The sequence below is a fragment of the Lathyrus oleraceus genome, chromosome 6 (genome assembly GCF_024323335.1).
Source record: "Lathyrus oleraceus cultivar Zhongwan6 chromosome 6, CAAS_Psat_ZW6_1.0, whole genome shotgun sequence".
NCBI classification, from domain to species: domain Eukaryota; kingdom Viridiplantae; phylum Streptophyta; class Magnoliopsida; order Fabales; family Fabaceae; genus Lathyrus; species Lathyrus oleraceus.
The window spans coordinates 312,275,160-312,282,758 of NC_066584.1; positions in this window are offsets into that span (position 1 = coordinate 312,275,160).

A 7,599-nucleotide genomic window follows, 5' to 3' on the forward strand; every position below is an offset into this window, starting at 1 on the left:
GATTGCATTGATTGTGTGCATTAATGTTTGCATTCATATTCATTATTCATTCTGCTTGGCTGGTTGTCTGTTTTTCTTTGTGGGGTGGGAGTCAGTTGAGGTAAAAGGTCCAATACCCAGACCATGAGTGAAATCTAGGATGCTTAGGAATAGAGTGATTCATGGGAAGCGGGTGGTATTGCGCCACTCAGCGGAACATTGATATCACGAACAGTTCAGACCCTGGTGGGATATTGTCGTTGCATACTTCAGGTGTGTATATGATGGTATTCTGCGAAAGGTTATTTATGTCGTGTTTCTCTCGACTTTACCCTGGCCTAGACGACACCCGTGAGTGGGGAAGGGTTGATCTTTATTACAGGTACCGCTGGTGACTCTTGGTTCTGTTGGTGACTCTCAATTCAGACAACAGTGTGCTCAGTTGATCTTAAGTTGGATTTGGGTTCTGATTTTGATTGAAGCTTCGACCTTGTGATCAGAATTGCACAACCAGCCAGTCCAGTCTGCATCATGTGCATCATAGCATATTTATTTTTCAAAAGAAATGCAAAAAAAAAAAATTGAAAAAAAAAAGAGAAAAAAAACTAATCTCTGCATGCATATCATTTCTCAGGTACATTCCAGAGCTTGGTCTACTGATAGAGATGGCAACAGTCCCCGAGCCGAAGCGGAAGACCTGTTCCTACAGTTTTTATCGTGAGCCGTTGACTTCATTGATAGAGTTGGGTAGCCTTGTGACTGATGATCGTCTGAAGGGCTTTGTTCGGCAGTATGGAGACATCCTGACAGTGTTGAAGACAGTAGTTGATCCAGTGCCGCTGCAGACACTTCTTCAGTTCTATGACCCGGAGCTCAGATGTTTTACTTTCCAAGACTACCAGTTGGCGCCTACTCTCGAGGAGTATTCTATCCTATTGGGTGTCCCTATTCAGCATCAGGTTCCTTTTTTGGACGTCCCAAAAGAGGTTGACTTTAGAGTTATTGCCAGAGCTCTCCGGTTGAGTGTCAAGGAAGTTGGTGATAATTGGAAGCCCTGTGGGGAAGTTGTGGGTCTGCCGTTGAAGTTTCTTCTGAGAGCTGCTAGAGATGAAGCCGAGAAGGGGGATTGGGAAGTTTTTCATGCCCAGCTTGCTGCTATGATATATGGGATCGTTTTATTCCCGAGCATGCCTAATTTCATTAACCATGCTGCCGTCAGTATTTTCATGGGAAGGAATCCAGTTCCCACTCTTTTAGCTGACACTTACTATGCCATTCACAGTAGGCATGGTAAGGGTGGAGCCATCAGGTGCTGTTTACCTCTCCTGTTCAGGTGGTTTATGTCACTCCTGCCTGTCAGTGGACCCTTTGTGGATACCCAGAGCACTCTTAAGTGGACTCAGAGGGTCATGTCGCTTACCTCCTATGACATCGGATGGCAGTCTTACTGGATGGACGTACGGAATGTTATTATGAGCTGTGGGGAATTCCGGAACGTGCCACTCGTGGGGACCAAGGGTTGTATCAATTATAATCCAGTTCTTTCTCTTCGTCAGTTAGGGTTCGTATTGAAAGGAAAACCACTTGAGGCTGAGGTAGCCGAAAGTGTGTATTTTGAGAAGAAGGATGACCCTGCTAGATTGGAGCAGATAGGAAGAGCCTGGAGGTCTGTTGGGGTGAAGGATGGATCTGTCCTAGGGAAGAAGTTCACCATTGCAATGCCTGATTACACTGATTGGGTAAAGAAGAGAGTGGAAACTTTGTTGCTACCCTACGATAGGATGGAGCCGTTGCAGGAGCAACCACCCTTGATCCTTGCTGAGAGTGTGCCTGCTGAGCACTATAAGCAAGCTTTGGTGGAGAATCGCCGGTTGAGGGAGAAAGAGAAAGACACCCAGATGGAGTTGTACAAAGCCAAAGCTGATAGGTTGAACTTGGCCCATCAACTCAGGGAAGTGCAAGGAGAAGATGCTAGCAGAGCAAGGAGCAAGAAGAGATCTTACGAGGAGATGGAGTCTGTCATACGGTGAACTGACTTGGGGTATTTTGCTTTTTATCGCAATGTCGCGGATAGCAAGAGTCGCCACCGACTTTTCTTTTATCCAATAAGGAAAGGTGGAAAAGAACAGGAAAGACCTCAATAGATTTTGGGTTCGGGAGGTACATTATACAAAGGGAAGGTGTTAGCACCCTTTGTATCCATGGTTATCCATGGGCTCTTAATTGCTGGATCACTTATATTTTTGTCTGAAAAAAGTGTTGGTGAATTGTTTAAAAAATGTTGCGAAAAGAGAGTTTAACTTTGTAATGATTCTCGTATGAATGTATACAAAGTATTTATCTCGTTGGATTTTGAAAACGGTTTAGAAAAATGTAACTTGGTAATGATTCTAGTATGAATGTATACCAAGTGGTGATTTTCTAGGATTTGCAAAGTGTGAGGGGTGGAAAATGTTTTAGGTTATGATCCAGTAATTGAGAGTTATACCTTCCTGAGGTCGTTATGGGCATTTCCTATCCTTATGAGGGTAAAACTGTCCTTACTATTGAGAAGTAAGCAATTTTACCCTTTGGATGTTTAAGGGTCATCGTAGGGTCATCGATTGGTCATTGAAGGCAACAGTTGTAAGGATACCTTAGCACTCGAAGGGACTATCATCATTTAACCGTAGGCTACACCGAAGGGTCATCGAGGGACAAAATCGTATTTTCGAAGGCAACATCCGAGGGACCACAATTTATTTTATGATGATTTAATCGAAGGGCCATTGCTAAGTGTATCCCCACATTCGCGGGACATGACCGTTATACCGTAATACCGTAAGGCAGCAAAGAGAGGTCCAAGATCACATATTTAAAGGCCGCATTTTAAAGTTAATTAGGTGATTATGATGAATCTCCACATTAAAATCAATACATTAAAAATAATACATTAAAATTAATACATTAAAATTAATTATTAAAATTAACACATTAAAATTAATTAAGCAATTCAGGGTGAGCCTCCACAAGGGTATCCCACAAATAAAGTGGAAGACCTAAACGGCGATCTTTTTTTCTGGGACATATGAACCTTTGCAAAATTCAACAAACGGGTTAGCATACCAAATCCGGGTGCAATCGAGGATTACACCGTAAAAGAAAAATAGCAGCAAGAAAACAGTGTATAATTAACATAGAATCGACTAGATACGCATAAGACATAACAAACAAAATATTGGCGGCTGCCCTTGTTCGCCTCTGCTTCGCCTAGCGAAGGTCTAGCGAACACTCGCTGCGTGCTCGCTTAGCGATGTGCTAGCGAGCGGCTGCGGGTTTTGAATTTCAGAACAGTATGACTTCAACCTGCGGCATGGCTTATGGCATCCAACACATAATTATATGGTTCAGCATTCACAATATCCAGGCACACTTAAATTCACATGCAAAACCTCAAATATGTTTATGAATTCAATTATATTATCACATGCAAGTTAAGAACATAAAGCGGTATCACATGCAAATTAAGAAAATAACACGATAATAGTAATGCAAACCTGTTTGCAATCGAATTGCAACCTTGAATTGGCGAGCCGGATTGAGTTGGGCGGCGGTAGCTTCGGGGCGGGGAAGTGGCCTTCAGGGTTTCTTCACTCGGAACTCTCTAAAGTAGCCTCCAGGGTTTCCGTGCCAGGGTTTCCGTCCGTCTTCCTCTGTTTTTCGTCCCCTTTTCGTTACTGAAGTGCTGGTATTTATAATGTCATTTTTCATGACCTAATGGGCTCAGAATGAAGCCCGAAATTTTTTGTTGTCTGTCAGCTTCGCTAGGCGAGCTGGTAGCGAACGCGTAGCGAACGTTCGCTAGGCGAGCGTGTAGCGAACGTAACGTTCGCTAGGCGAGCGCGTAGCGAACAGGCCAGTTTGGGCCATTTTCTGGATTGGGCCATTCGTGAGCTGGGCCTTGGTTCTTTTAAAATCAGTGTCATAAAAATGAGTCGGAATGCCTTGAAAAAAATGTCTTGAGATATTAATGGGCAAATTTTGGGGTATGACAGCTGCCCCTGTTCAATATTCTTGAACCGAGAGAGTTAGAATGGTGTGTACGCCATTCGTGGTCTGGAGGTGGAAGATTATTGAACACTAGAATGCCCCAAAAATTTGCTCTTGCTAATCACAGGTTAGTCTTGATGGAGATGGGCTTAAAAATGTCATCCAGAAAATTTGATGATGAGAGCTTCCAGATTGTGTCGTACGTTAGACGATGTCTGAAGACATGGATGTCATACCGGGTCATACGCTAGACCGTATAGTGAATCATCCATCAGGCTGTTGACTTCGCTGAGGAGTCAGAGTATGCTATATACTGCTGGGGATAAGGGATCAGAATGGATCATATACTGGACCATATCTGAGTACCAGAGTGAGCTGTTCGTTAGACGGATGACTTTGATGGGGATGAAAGATCAGAACGGATCGTACGCTAGATCGTTTCTGAGTTGCAGAATGAGCCGTCCGTTAGGCTGAATCTGCTTGAAGAGGGAGTAGTCGTATACCAGACTACCATTCAGGAATGTACCTGTCCGAAGGTAGCACCTGAGCAAGGGAGTAGTCGTATACCCGACTACCATTCAGGAATGTACCTGTCCGAAGGTAGCACCTGAGCAAGGGAGTAGCCGTATACCCGACTACCATTCAGGAATGTACCTGTCCGAAGGTAGCACCTGAGCAAGGGAGTAGCCGTATACCAGACTACCATTCAGGAATGTACCTGTCCGAAGGTAGCACCTGAGCAAGGGAGTAGCCGTATACCAGACTACCATTCAGGAATGTACCTGTCCGAAGGTAGCACCTGAGCAAGGGAGTAGCCGTATACCCGACTACCATTCAGGAATGTACCTGTCCGAAGGTAGCACCTGAGCAAGGGAGTAGCCGTATACCCGACTACCATTCAGGAATGTACCTGTCCGAAGGTAGCACCTGAGCAAGGGAGTAGCCGTATACCCGACTACCATTCAGGAATGTACCTGTCCGAAGGTAGCACCTGAGCAAGGGAGTAGCCGTATACCCGACTACCATTCAGGAATGTACCTGTCCGAAGGTAGCACCTGAGCAAGGGAGTAGCCGTATACCAGACTACCATTCAGGAATGTACCTGTCCGAAGGTAGCACCTGAGCAAGGGAGTAGCCGTATACCAGACTACCATTCAGGAATGTACCTGTCCGAAGGTAGCACCTGAGCGAGGGAGTAGCCGTATACCCGACTACCATTCAGGAATGTACCTGTCCGAAGGTAGCACCTGAGCAAGGGAGTAGCCGTATACCAGACTACCATTCAGGAATGTACCTGTCCGAAGGTAGCACCTGAGCAAGGGAGTAGTCGTATACTAGACTACCATTCAGAAATGTACTTGTCCGAAGGTAGCATCTGAGCAAGATGAAGGTTTAACTTGGTCGTACATTAAACCGTATTTGAGCAGCATCTGGTCTAACTTGGTCGTACATTAGACTGTATCTGAGCAGAATCTGGTCTAACTTGGTCGTACATTAGACTGTATCTGAGCAGAATCTGGTCTAACTTGGTCGTACGTTAGACTGTCTTTGAGTGGTTGAAGGTCAGAATGGATCGTACGCTAGATCATATCTGAGTTGTTGAAGGTCATATGTTGAGCTGAATCAGAGCGAACCGTACGTTAGGCTGTATCTGATAGTATTTGTATATGTTGTATTTGCAATAATTTACTGGGGATGGGCTTATAGATGCCATCGTTAGGAGGATGTCAGAATGAATGTTGACATGGAGTTTATCTGAAAGATGTAGTTGACTTCTGATTGTAATTGATAAAGCTGTCCGTCTGAATGAACCTTTGTTTTGACCGTATCAAGAGGATAATTGACCTGAAAAATAAAGTTAGCTTCATGCTATGTCATGATGCATGAGATGCAAATGTTGTATGTATGCGGGTGTTGTGAAATGATGTAATGAGTGAATTATGCGTCTGGAATAAATGAGAGCATTGTATGATGTAATGCATATGAAATGATGTAATGTATATGATGCGGAATGAAAATTGTATGTAGGTATGTGATGTGAAATGATGCAATGAATGCACTACGCGTCTGAAACGTTCTTCCAGGGAACTCTACTGGGGAGATAAGTCTCAGTCTGCTGGTCGGAGACATTGGTATTGATGACCCGGTCTCGGCTGGGGTATTTGATTTCTGTCTGATGTTAGAAACATTCGACAGAGCCTGGCTGGGGATAGAAGAGATGACCAATTCGTCTAGTGATGTCCATTTCTTCTGGGGAATAACTGGCTTAGCCGGGGAATAGAATTAGCAACAGATTCATTGGAAAGCCTGGTTAGACCTTCTCCTCGATCCTGAAGTCCTTTAGTAATTGTCATTGTTATTTTATGCATGCGTTTTTTTTTGTAAACATTGATCATATTCAAATGCATAAATCAATTCAAATTAAATCAATGGACGTTTACGCAAACAAAACAGAGAAAGCAAAACGAAAGCATCTTTTTGGAAATGAAATTGTATTGATTTTGAAAGAAGGCCTATAAATAGGCAATTTGAGTACAAGGAGACAGAAATCCTAGTAAGAGGAAATTGTCAGGCAAACAAAGAGAAAGCTATGCAGAAAAAAAGCCCTATAGATTTTAATTCCACCACTGTCATTATGTCTTCAAGCCTCTCATCTCCTGCTGTCGGATAGAAGTGATTAGCTTGTTTAGTCCTTCGAACTTGGATGAAGCAGAGCGAGAACGGGACATAGTCATACGCTTTAATCCCTAACTTTTGCCTGGACCGCCTTTTCAGGTTTTCAGTCCACCGGGATACCCTTTTTTGCCCAAGCCGCCTTTTCAGGTTTTCGACTTGCCGGGTGTACATTTTTATATGTTTATCCCTAATTTTTGCCCGAACCCTTTTGGTTCGCCGGGATGCCCTTGCTTTTGCCTAGGTACGTCGACCTAGCGGGTCTCTTTTATGCGTAGTATTTTTTAACTATGTCCGCGTTCACGGGATGCGGGAAGTCTTCGCCATCCATTGTAGCAAGTATCATGGCTCCACCAGAGAATACCTTCTTAACTACAAATGGCCCTTCGTATGTGGGAGTCCATTTGCCTCTGGGATCACCTTGGGGTAGAATGATACGCTTGATCACCAAGTCACCAATTTGATACACCTGTCTCTTGACTCTTTTGTTAAATGCCTGGGTCATGCGCTTCTGATATATCTGCCCATGACAAACAGCCGCAAGTCTCTTTTCATCAATCAAATTTATCTGATCGAGTCGTGTCTGAATCCATTCATCTTCATCTAAGCCCGCCTCTTTCATGATTCTTAGAGAGGGAATCTGGACTTCCACTGGTAAAACGGCTTCCGTTCCATAGACTAAAGAGAAAGGAGTTGCCCCTGTCGAAGTGCGTACTGAAGTGCGATAACCGTGAAGGGCAAACGGTAACATCTCATGCCAGTCTTTGTACGTTACCGTCATCTTTTGTATGATCTTCTTGATATTCTTATTAGCAGCTTCTACAGCGCCATTCATCTTTGGTCGGTACGGAGAAGAGTTGTGGTGCTTTACGTTGAACTGCGTGCAGAGTTCAGTAATCATCTTGTTGTTCAAATTAG